Consider the following 13,268-nt stretch of genomic DNA (forward strand, 5'->3'; position numbering starts at 1 on the left):
ACACATATATATATATATATATCTGAATCACTTTGCTGTACACCTGAAACTAACACAACATTGTAAATCAACTATATTTCAATTAAAAAATTTTAATTGATAATGTCTCATCTCATTTTACCTGCATAATATATTGATAGTGAAGTAACATAACATTATTATTGGTATGGAAAGTAAACCATCTATAATGACAAAATCTGTTTTGAGATGAGAGCTCATGTTTTTGACATTTTGGACTTCTCAATACTTTAATCTTTTTAATATAAAATATATAATTAGAATAACACTAAATATGGAAAACCAGGATCCATCTTGCTACAAATTTCATAATCATGATAATTATCATTGTACAACCAGTACTGTGATGGAAAATGTTAACATTCATCTTTCTCATATACAAAATACCTCAAGGCAACATTACATTGTTTTGAATAAGTTTACTGTCAGTACTTCAAATAAAGTTGACATGTGCAAAAAAAAAAAAAAAATTGCAACCCTATGTTGGTTCCTTAAATTTCTTCTGAAATTTTATTGGCCTGTAACATTCAGCGATCCAGGAGCCACTGTCATAAAAAGTCTAGCATGTTAATCTTATTTATTTTTGTGTTTTGGCCACGCTACGCGGCATGCGGGATGATTCCCCAACCAGGGATTGAACCTAGGCCTCCGCAGTGAGAGCGCCAAATCCTAACCACTAGGCCACCTAGGAACTCCCTAACATATTAATCTTATTATTTGTAGACTTTCCATCACAGGTTAGAGTTTATTTCTTAGCTTGGTTTTAACAGATTTAACAGATTTAGAGTGATTAAGAAGAAAATACTAGGTGCTGACAACCTACTTTTTTGGCTTTGTATTTTTTGCTTCTGCTTTGTCTCTTGTTACTTTGGTTTTTTGGGTTTTTTTTACATTTTAAAAAAATTTTCATTTTATTTATTTATTTTTGGCTGTGTTGGTTCTTCGTTGCTGCACGTGGGCTTTCTCTAGTTGTGGCAAGCGGGTGCTGCTCTTCGTTGCAGTGCGCAGGCTTCTTATTGCAGTGGCTTCTCTTGTTGCAGAGCACGGTCTCTAGGCACATGAGCTTCAGTAGTTGTGGCTCATGGGCTCTAGAGCGCAGGCTCAGTAGTTGGGGTGCACGGGCTTAGTTGCTCCACGGCACGTGGGATCTTCCCGGACCAGGGCTTAAACCTGTGTCCCTTGCATTGGCAAGCGGATTCTTAACCACTGCGCCACCAGGGAAGCCTGGTTACTTTGTTTTAACCAGTCCTGTAGAATTATATTTACTATGCTGGTACCAATTAAAAAAGAATGTTAAAAAAGTTGTGATAGTTGATCATTCTTTACCTTATGTATGTGGAATACTTTGATTAGCACTGGAAGGCTCCTCTCCTAACCGAAACTGTCTTTCCTATTAGCTTGTCCTGGTGTCTGAATTTATCATCTTTTCACCATTCTTTGGATTTAAGACATTGACACTTATAAAGTGCCATGAAGGAAGGTATCTCTCCTGTCTTTTTTTTTTTTTAAGTTTTTTATTAAAAATTTTTATTATTTATTTTTGGCTGCATCGGGTCTTAGTTGCGGCACGCAGGATCTTTGTTGAGGCATGCGGGATCTTTTCATTGCGGTGCACGGGCTTCTCTCTAGTTGTGGCGTGTGGGTTTTCTCTTCTCTAGTTGTGGTGCACAGGCTCCAGGGCTCGTGGGCTCTGTAGCTCTGGCGTGGGTTCCAGAGTGCATGGGCTCTGTAGTTTGCGGCACGCAGCCTCTCTAGTTGAGGCGGGCAAGCTCAATAGTTGTGGTGCACGGGCTTAGTTGCTCCACAGCATGTGAGATCTTAGTTCCCTGACCAGGGATTGAACCCACATCCCCTGCATTGCAAGGAGGATTCTTTACCACTGGACCACCAGGAAAGTCCCATTTCCTCTCTTTTTTTTATTGATATAACTCCAGCATTCATCCCACTTCCTGGCACATAAATAGCTGCTCCATAAATATTTATTCAGTTAACAAATGAAAGCAAATTATAACATGATTGGTCATAGTTAACCTTATGATGTAATAGTTTATTAAATAACTAGTAGAACATAAAGCTGTGTGGTGACTGAAACACAATACAGATAAAATTCTAGGAAAGGTAAGTGATAGGACTAGAATGGTCCTCAGGCTTTATTTATTTATTTAAAAATTTTTAAATTTTATTTTGGTCCTCGGGCTTTTTGAGGTGTATTCTACTTTCCTTTGTTTTCCCTGAATTTAATTTAATTTATTTTTTTACACAGCAGGTTCTTATTAGTCATCCATTTTATACATATTAGTGTATATATGTCAATCCCAATCTCCCAGTTCATCCCACCACCAGCCCCCCCACCCCCGGCACTTTCCCTGATTGGTGTCCATACGTTTGTTCTCTACATCTGTGTCTCTGTTTCTGCCCTGCACACCAGTTCATCTGTACTATTTTTCTAGGTTCCACATATATGCGTTAATATGCGATATTTGTTTTTCTCTTTCTGATTTACTTCACTCTGTATGACAGTCTCTAGATCCATCTACATCTCTGCAAATGACCCAGTTTTTCCTTTTTATGGCTGAGTAATATACCATTGTATATATGTACCACATCTTTATCCATTCGGCTGTCGATGGCCATTTAGGTTGCTTCCATGACCTGGCTATTGTAAATAGTACTGCAGTGAACATTGGGGTGCATGTGTCTTTTTTAAGGATTAGCTGTGTGCTCTTACTCTCAGCTTACAGATTCACATTGTTTTTTTTTTTTAATTAATTAATTAATTAATTTTTATTTTTGGCTGTGTTGGGTCTTCGTTTCTGTGCAAGGGCTTCCTCTAGTTGCGGCAAGCAGGGGCCACTCTTCATCGCGGTGCGCGGGCCTCTCACTATCGTGGCCTCTCGTTGCGGAGCACAGGCTCCAGACGCATAGGCTCAGTAGTTGTGACTCACGGGCCTCGTTGCTCCGTGGCATGTGGGATCTTCCCAGACCTGGGCTCGAACCCGTGTCCCCTGTGTTAGCAGGCAGATTCTCAACCACTGCACCACCAGGGAAGCCCCCGCATGTGTCTCTTTGAATTATGGTTTTTTCTGGGTATATTCCCAGTAGTGGGATTGCTGGGTCATATGGTAATTCTATTTTTAGTTTTTTAAGGAACCTCCATACTGTTCTCCATAGTGGCTGTATCAATTTACATACCCACCAGCAGTGCAAGAGGGTTTCCTTTTCTCCACACCGTCTTCAACATTTGTTGTTTGTAGATTTTCTGATGCTGTCCATGCTAACTGGTGTGGCTGATACCTCACTGTAGTTTTGATTTGCATTTCTCTAATAATTAGTGATGTTGAGCAGTTTTTCATGTGCTTCTTGGCCATCTGTATGTCTTCTTTGGAGAAATGTCTATTTAGGTCTTCTGTCCATTTTTGGATTGGGTTGTTCGTTTTTTTAATATTGAACTGCATGAGCTGTTTATATATTTTTGAGATTAATCCTTTGTCCGTTCATTCATTTGCAGATATTTTCTCCCATTCTGAGGGTTGTCTTTTCGTCTTGTTTGTAGTTTCTTTTGCTTTACAAAAGCTTTTAGTTTCATTAGGTCCCATTTGTGTTTTTTTTTGTTTTTATTTCCATTGCTCTAGGAGGTGGATCAAAAAGATCTTGCTGTGATTTATGTCAAAGAGTGTTCTTCCTGTGTTTTCCTCTAAGAGTTTTATAGTGTCTGGTCTTATTAGAGGTCTTAGGTCTCTAATCCATTTTGAGTTTATTTTGTGTATGGTGTTAGGGAGTATTCTAATTTCATTCTTTTACATGTAGCTGTCCAGTTTTCCCAGCACCACTTATTGAAGAGACTGTCTTTTCTCCATTGTATATCTTTGCCTCCTTTGTCATAGATTAGTTGACCATAGGTGCATGGGTTTATCTCTGGGTTTTCTATCTTGTTCCATTGATCTATGTTTCTGTTTTTGTGCCAGTACCATATTGTCTTGATTACTGTAGCTTTGTAGTATAGTCTGAGGTCATGGAGTCTGATTCCTCCAGCTCTGTGTTTTTCCCTCAAGACTGCTTTGGCTATTTGGGGTCTTTGGTGTCTCCATTACAAACTTTAAGATTTTTTGTTCTAGTTCTGTAAAAAATGCCATTGGTAATTTGATAGGGATTGCGTTGAATCTGTAGATTGCTTTGGGTAGTGTAGTCATTTTCATAATATTCGTCCTTCCAATCCAAGAACATGGTATATCTCTCCTTCTGTTTGTGTCATCTTTGATTTCTTTCACCAGTGTCTTATAGTTTTCTGAGTACAGGTCTTTTACCTCCTTAGGTAGGTTTATTCCTTTGTATTTTATTATTTTTGTTGCAATTGTGAATGAGATTGTTTCTCTTTAATTTCTTTCTGATATTTCATTGTTAGTGCATAGGAATGCAAGAGATTTCTGTGCATTAATTTTGTATCCTGCAACTTTACCAAATTCATTGATTAGCTCTAGTAGTTTTCTGGTGGCATCTTTTGGATTATCTATGTATAGTATCATGTCATCTGCAAACAGTGACAGTTTTACTTCTTCTTTTCTGATTTGGATTCCTTTTATTTCTTTTTCTTCTCTGACTGCCTTGGCTAGGACTTCCAAAACTATGTTGAATAATAGTGGCAAGGGTGGACATCCTTGTCTTGTTCCTGATCTTAGAGGAAATGCTTTCAGTTTTTCACCATTGAGAATGATGTTGGCTGTGGGTTTGTCATATATGGCCTTTATTATGTTGAGGTAGGTTCCCTCTATGCCCACTCTCTGGAGAGTTTTTATCATAAATGGGTGTTGAATTTTGTCAAAAGCTTTTTCTGCATCTATTGAGATGATCATGTGGTTTTTATTCTTCAATTTGTTAATATGGTGTATCACATTGATTGATTTGCATATATTGAAGAATCCTTGCATCCCTGGGATAAATCCCACTTGATCAAGGTGTATGATCCTCTTAATGTGTTGTTGGATTCTGTTTGCTAGTATTTTGTTGAGGATTTTTGCATCTATATTCATCAGTGATATTGGTCTGTAATTTTCTTTTTTTGCATCATCTTTGTCCGGTTTTGGTATCAGGGTGATGGTGGCCTCGTAGAATGAGATTGGGAGTGTTCCATCCTCTGCGATATTTTGGAAGAGTTTGAGAAGGATGGGTGTTAGCTCTTCTCTAAACGTTTGATAGAATTCACCTGTGAAGCCATCTGGTCCTGGACTTTTGTTTCTTGGAAGATTTTTAATCACAGTTTCAATTTCTTTCCTTGTGATTGGTCTGTTCATATTTTCTGTTTCTTCCTGGTTCAGCCTTGGAAGGTTATACCTTTCTAAGAATTTGTCCATTTCTTCCAAGTTGTCCAATTTATTGGCATACATTTGCTTGTAGTAGTCTCTTAGGATGCTTTGTACTTCTGCAGTGTCTGTTGTAACTTCTTGTTTTACATTTCTAATTTTATTGATTTGAGTCCTCTCCCTCTTTTTCTTGATGAGTCTGGCTAAAGGTTTATCAATTTTGTTTATCTTCTCAAAGAACCAGGCTTTAGTTTTATTATCTTTGCTACTGCTTTGTTTCTATTTCATTTATTTTTGCTCTGATCTTTATGTTTTCTTTCGTTCTACTAACTTTGGGTTTTGTTTGTTCTTCTTTCTCTAGTTCCTTTAGGTGTAAGGTTAGATTGTTTATTTGAGATTTTTCATGTTTCTTGAGGTAGGATTGTATTGCTGTAAACTTCCCTCTTCGAACTGCTTTTGCTGCGTCCCATAGGTTTTGGATTGTCATGTTTTTGTTGTCATTTGTTTCTAGGTATTTTTTGATTTTCTCTTTGATTTCTTCAGTGATCTCTTGGTTATTTAGTAACGTATTGTTTAGCCTCCATGTGTTATTGTTTTTTACGTTTTTTCCCCTGTAATTCATTTCTAATCTCATAGTGTTGTGGTCAGAAAAGATGCTTGATATGATTTCAATTTTCTTAAATTTACTGAGGCTTGATTTGTGACCCAAGATGTGGTATATCCTGGAGAATGTTCCGTGCGCACTTGAGAAGAACGTGTCATCTGCTGTTTTTGGATGGAATGTCCTATAAATATCAATTAAATCTATCTGGTCTATTGTGTCATTTAAAGCTTCTGTTTCCTTATTTATTTTCATTTTGGATGATCTGTCCATTGGTGTAAGTGAGGTGTTAAAGTCCCCCACTATTATTGTGTTACTGTCGATTTCCTCTTTTAGAGCTGTTAGCAGTTGCCTTATGTATTGAGGTGCTCCTATGTTGGGTGCATATATATTTATAATTGTTATATCTTCTTCTTGGATTGATCCCTTGATCATTATGTAGTGTCCTTCCTTGTCTCTTGTAACATTCTTTATTTTAAAGTTTATTTTATCTGATATGAGTATTTCTACTCCAGCTTTCTTTTGATTTCCATTTGCGTGGAATATCTTTTGCCATCCCCTCACTTTCAGTCTGTATGTGTCCCTAGGTCTGAAGTGGGTCTCTTGTAGACAGCATATATATGGGTCTTGTTTTTGTATCCATTCAGCCGGCCTGTGTCTTTTGGTTGGAGCATTTAATCCATTCACGTTTAAGGTAATTATCGATATGTATGTTCCTATGACCATTTTCTTAATTGTTTTGGGTTTGTTTTTGTAGGTCCTATTCTTCTCTTGTGTTTTCCACTTAGAGAACTTCCTTTAGCATTTGTTGTAGCTTCAGAGCTGGTTTGGTGGTGCTGAATTCTCTTAGCTTTTGCTTGTCTGTAAAGCTTTTGATTTCTCCATCAAATCTAAATGAGATCCTTGCTGGGTAGAGTAATCTTGGTTGTAGGTTCTTCCCTATCATCACTTTAAATGTATCATGCCACTCCCTTCTGGCTTGTAGAGTTTCTGCTGAGAAATCAGCTGTTAATGTTACAGGAGTTCCCTTGTATGTTATTTGTAATTTTTCCCTTGTTGCTTTCAATAATTTTTCTTTGTCTTTAATTTTTGTCAGTTTGATTACTATGTTTTCTTGGCGTTTCTCCTTGGGTTTATCCTGCCTGGAACTCTATGCGCTTCCTGGTCATGGGTGGCTATTTCCTTTCCCATGTTAGGGAAGTTTTCGACTATAATCTCTTCAAATATTTTCTCGGGTCCTTTCTCTCTCTTCTCCTTCTGGGACCCCTATAATGTGAATGTTGGTGTGTTTAATGTTGTCCCAGAGGTCTCTTAGGCTGTCTTTATTTCTTTTCATACTTTTTTCTTTATTCTGTTCCTTGGCAGTGATTTCCACCCTTTTGTTTTCCAGGTCACTTATCCATTCTTCTCCCTCAGTTATTCTGCTATTGATTCCTTCTAGTGTGTTTTTCATCTCAGTTATTGTATTGTTCTTCTTTGTTTGTTTGTTCTTTAATTCTTCTAGGTGTTTGTTCTTTAATTCTTCTAGGTCTTTGTTAAACATTTCGTGCATCTTCTCGATCTTTGCCTCCATTCTTTTTCAAGGTCCTGGATCATGTTCACTATCATTATTCTGAATTCTTTTTCAGTAAGGTTGCCTGTCTCCACTTCATTTAGTTGTGTTTCTGGGGTTTTATGTTGTTCCTTCGTCTGGTACATAGCTCTCTGCCTTTTCATCTTGTCTATCTTTCTGTGAATGTGGTTTTTGTTCCACAGGCTGCAGGGTTGTAGTTCTTCTTCTCTACTTTCCTCTTTTTAAGGAACCTACTTCATGTTAGAAAGTATGGAATTTCCTAGAGGACAGTAATTATTCTTTACTATGTCTTGATTGACAAAATAGATGATTTTAAAAAAGTAAAAGAGGTTTCATTACCACTGTTAAATGAATATGTATTTTTTAATCTGTAATTGATAGATCTTATATTTATCTAGAGATTTATTTTATCTTTAGGTAAAACTTGTTATGCATATAGTTTTTCGGAGTCTTTGCGGTCCAAGTCCCTTTTTTGGTTGGCCACCGTTGATCTAGACTTGCTATTGGAGTGTGGTCTATAGGCCAGGAAACGTTGCTCTTACTTGCAGAGCATATTCGAAATGAAGGATCTCAGGCCCCACTCCAGACCTATAGAATCATAATTAGTATTTTAATGAGATCCTCAGGTGGTTCCATTGCACATTTTTTGAGAACAGTATAGGACACATGATTGTTTTCAGAGTCAGGAGGCCATTGAATTTTTTTTTCTCTCCAAAGAGGAATAGGAGGAGCAGACTAAAGAGAGTTAAAAATCAATTTGGCTTACTTAATTACCATATTTTAGAATGGTTCTGTTAATTAGTTGCATAGGAATTCCTGAAAATGTGTGTGTGTGTGTGTGTGTGTGTGTGTGTGTGTAGTATCTTTGTGGTTTTGTCAGCATGCAAATAAACTTTTTTGTGAAATATTGTTTGATTTAATTGGGACTCAAACAGAAGTGTACTGACTTGCCTGCAGCACGTTATTTATTGTCTATTTCTTAAGGAAATACTTTAGCATTGATCCTTTGGGAACCTACTTTTACTCTTTATCCAAAGGAGTACATGCCCATTTATTCCTCTCAGGGCAAGGTCACACAACCATGAAGTAGTTTTGCGAGGATTTTTCCTTTTGATTCATTTTTTCCATTCATCACTGTGCCTTCAAATTCAGTGATATTTGAGAAAGAAAGCACACATTCTACATCACCTTCATGTATTTAGGATACCATATTGCCAAGTATCAGCCTCTGTGGAAGAATGGAAATTTATTTTTTATTTGACACTTTACAAATCAACAGTTAAGCAGCCATTTGTAATAAATAGATACACTCAGCTATCTTAGTTAAAAATAATTGAGAAACTTGGAGTTTGACTTTTATCTTAGGATCCTTCTGAAGAAACTGGTTCTTTTACAGAAGGACTGTTAAGAAAGCTTGGTTTAGTGCTTAAAACCAGTGAAGTTGGGGGCAGTAGGGTTGCTGAATTGGGAGATATTTTTTTTGTTTTATTTAGTTTTATATTTGTTTTGTAAACTTCCTATGACATGGAAATACTTATTTTAAGTTAACATGAAATTTATTAGGAAGCTAAAATTTTAATTTACTTTGAAATTAGGAACCATTTTTCCTTGAATTAGTAATGAAATTATTTAATATAAGTTTTATGGTAACTGTTCTTAAATTTAAGTTTTAAAAATAAAGTACATCATTTGATTGCTGAATCAGACCTTTTTTGTACTTTGGCAGTTTATAGATGGGCTAGCCATTTATAAACTTGACTTGTTTATGTATATAGTCCTAAACACAGAATTTCCAAATCCATAAATGCTTCATCTCAATGGATATTTGGCAAGTACAAATTAGAAGAAACAAAGGGGTACGATTTCATACCCATCAACTTGGCAAAAATTAAAAATTCTGACAGTATCAGATGTTGGTAAGGATGTAGGGAAATGGGAAATTTGAGCCATTGCTGATGTTGGAGAAATATAATTTAAACCAAAACCTCCTGCCATCTCAGAAAACTTCTCTTCAAAGGTAGAAGAGAAAGAAAATTTTATTTTTGACTAAGCATTAAGCTACAATATGATGCATATCACTGGCTATCTGCTAACAGATTGCAAATATGTGAAGAGTGCTCGTCCTTTTATTTAGCTAGGCAGATAAAACCCATTATATGCATATTCTCAAGATAAATTATGAGTAGTGTTCAAGTAAGAGGACTTGATAGAAACATTTGCCACACATAGTTCATCCTAAATTCACTTGGTAATTGAGGTGACCATATGTATTAGCTAATTGCTTTATCCAAAGGAAAACTAAACTTACATATTTTTATAACAGGAGGTAATTTTGCAGCTTGGGGCTAGGTGGCCCTCTGAAGTTAGGTTCCTATCCCTCAGAAACTGGCAGAAAGGGGCACTATCTCCCTTGATCACATTTCAAAGAGATGGCTTTTGGGTCCTTGAGAAAGATGGTCCTGAGTTGCTAGTTAGAGGCTTATTTAGCTTTTTTTTTTAATTTAAATTTTTAGAAAGTTTTTATTTTTAATAAATGTATTTATTTATTTATTTATTTATTTATGCGTTGGGTCTTTGTTGCATCATGTGGGCTTTCTTCAGTTGCGGTGAGTGGGGGCCACTCTTCATTGTGGTGCACGGGCTTCTCACTGTGGTGGCTTCTCTTGTTGTGGAGCACTGGCTCTAGGCACGTGGGCTTCAGCAGTTGTGACACGTGGACTCAGTAGTTGTGGCTCACGGGCTCAGTAGTTGTGACTCGCGGGCTCTAGAGCGCAGGCTCAGTAGTTGTGGCGCACGGGCTTAGTTGCTCTGTGACATGTGGGATCTTCCCAGGCCAGGGCTCAAACCTGTGTCCCCTGCATTGGCAGGCAGATTCTTAACCACTTCGCCACCAGGAATGTCCCTTTAATTTTAATTTTTTAATTTTTATTTTATTTTTAAAACAATTTTTGGGACTTCCCTGGTGGCACACTGGTTAAGAATCTGCCTGCCAATGCAGGGGACACGGGTTTGAGCCCTGGTCCGGGAAGATCCCACATGCCACGGAGCAATTAAGCCCGTGCGCCACAACTACTGAGCCTGCACTCTAGAGCCCACGAGTCACAACTACTGAGCCCACGTGCCTAGAGCCCGTGCTGCGCAACAAGAGAAGCCACCGCAATGAGAAGCCTGCGCACCTTAATGAAGAGTAGCCCCCACTCGCCGCAACTAGAGAAAGCCAGCACGCAGCAATGAAGACCCAATGCAGCTAAAAATAAATTAATAAATAAATTTATTAAAAAAAATTTTTTTGTTGGAGTGTTGTTGATTTACAATGTTGTGTTAGTTTCAGGTGTACAGCAAAGTGAATCAGTTATACATATATCCACTCTTCTTTAGATTCTTTTGCCATATAGTCCATTACAGAGTATTGACTAGAGTTCCCTGTGCTATACAGTAGGCCCTTATTAGTTACCTAGTTTATATGTAGTGGTGTGTACATGTCAATCCCAGTCTTTCAATTTATCCCCCCCTCACATCACCTGGTAACCATGAGTTTGCTTTCTACATCTGTAACTCTATTTTTGTTTTGTAGATAAGTTAATATGTACCCCCTTTTTTAGATTCCACATATTAGCAATATCATATGATATTTATTTAGCTTTTTAAAAGATTTATATACATTTCAAAGAGAAAGAATTTAGAATTACAAATTTTTAAAGAAAAGTATATGTGTGGTGTCTCCTCTCTTATTTTTTTTTTTTTAATTTTAATTTGTTTTTGGCTGTGTTGGATCTTCGTTTCTGTGCAAGGGCCTTCTCCAGTTGCGTCAAGCGGGGGCCACTCTTCATCGTGGTACGCGAGCCTCTTCACTATTGCGGCCTCTCTTGTTGCGGAGCACAGGCTCCAGACGCGCAGGCTCAGTAATTGTGGCTCACGGGCCTAGTTGCTCCACGGCATATGGGATCTTCCCAGACCAGGGCCCGAACCCGTGTCCCCTGCATTAACAGGCACATTCTCAACCACTGCGCCACCAGGGAAGCCCCTCTTCTCTTATTTTTAACAGGGAGAATTAAATCTCTTATTATTATTTGCTCTTACACTGGTGAGTAAATTGATCTGCCTGCTTCAGTGGGCAATTTAGTTGTGTTCTAGTAAATTTGGAGATGTTCATACTCAATGATCCAGTACTTTTACTTCTAGATAAATCCCAGAGAGACTCTTAACAGACGTTCATGAGAGACTTGTAGGATTGTATACTAACAGTGAAACAGTGGAAACAACCAAACTGTCTGAGTAGGAGAATGAACAGATAAATTTTGGTATATTCATATATTACAATACTATACAGCATTGAAAATGAATAAATTAGAGCTACATGTATCAACATGAATAATTTTTAAAAATAATTTGACTAAAAGTAGTTTAGAAGAACAGGTACACTACATTTATGTAACATTTAAAAACAAAAACAAAAAAACCCATGGAGAACAAAATAATACATGTATTATTTATGGATACATAAATTAGTAAATGTATAACACAATAATAAACACCAAAATCAGAAAGTGGTTACCTTGGTTACCTTAGGAGGGAGGTATATAATGGGATCAGCAGGGAATTCAGATGTCTTTAATATTTTATTTCTTTTTTTAAAATTAATAATTAAAAAAATTTTTTTAGTATTTTTTTGGCTGCGCTGGCTTGTTGCTGCGCGTGGGCTTTCTCTAGTTGCGGGGAGTGGTGGCTACTCTTCATTGCGGTGCACAGGCTTCTCATTGCGGTGGCTTCTCTTTTTGCGGAGCACGGGTTCTAGGCACACGGGCTTCAGTAGTTGCAGCATGAGGGCTCAGTAGTTGCCGCACACGGGCCCCAGAGCACGTGGGCTTCAGTAGTTGTGTTGTGTGGGCTCAGTAGTTGTGGCTCGTAGGCTCTAGAGCGCAGGCTCAGTAGTTGTGGCACACGGGCTTAGTTGCTCTGCAGCATGTGGGATCTTCCTGGACCAGGGATTGAACCCATGTCCCCTGCACTGGCAGGCGGATTCTTAACCACTGGACCACCAGGGAAGTCCAGTATTTTATTTCTTAATAAAAGAAGATCTTAAGTAAATAAGATAGAATGTTAAGGTTTAATTTATTGGGCAGTCAATCCATGAGTGTTTGTTATATTATTATCTAGATTCTTTTGTAATGTTTAAATTTTTTTTAATTAAAAGTTTAAAAAGAGAGAGCCGGAGAAAAAGGGGACAGTGGAAATCAATTTGCTAGTATTGCATATTTGCACGGTAATGATAATGATCTAGTAAAAAGGGAAAAGTTAGTGCAGGAGACAAGGACAGTTGTAAGAGCAGAGTCCTTGAATATGAAAAACAAAGTGAGATCCAGTGTAGAAGTAATTTGTTTGGCTTTTGATAGGAGCAAGGACAGTTTGTTGAAACAGGAGAGAAAGCAGAATAAATGGTGGGAAGAGGAAGTAGTTCTCTTCCGAATTTAGGGTGACTAACGTTCAGGTTTGCCTGAGACTGGGAGGTTTCCCAGGATGCAGGACTTCCAGTGCTAAAACTGGCAAAGTCCTGAGCAACCAGGATGGTTGGTTATTCTGCTTGTTTTTCCTTAACAAAGTGAAAAGTTTGATCATCTGTTGGGAATGGGAATGGGAAGGGGATGATGGTTTAAGGTAAAAAGAGAAGCTGTATGAAGTAACTCTCTATCTTAAAGATAGGTGAGCAAATTCACTAGGTTGTCGTGGTATGATTTCTGAGCTTTGTTTGCTAAGGATCTGCTGTAATTTATGAGTATAA

At 37.6% G+C, this 13,268-nt stretch overlaps 1 protein-coding gene across 2 annotated transcripts in view; it reads left to right on the forward strand.

Annotated features, from left to right (window-relative positions):
• Window positions 1-13,268, forward strand: part of MEMO1 (mediator of cell motility 1) — a 148,262-nt gene that overhangs the window by 56,750 nt on the left and 78,244 nt on the right. The window lies entirely within an intron of this gene.

This window comes from Balaenoptera acutorostrata, chromosome 12 (assembly GCF_949987535.1).
Source record: "Balaenoptera acutorostrata chromosome 12, mBalAcu1.1, whole genome shotgun sequence".
Taxonomy (NCBI): domain Eukaryota; kingdom Metazoa; phylum Chordata; class Mammalia; order Artiodactyla; family Balaenopteridae; genus Balaenoptera; species Balaenoptera acutorostrata.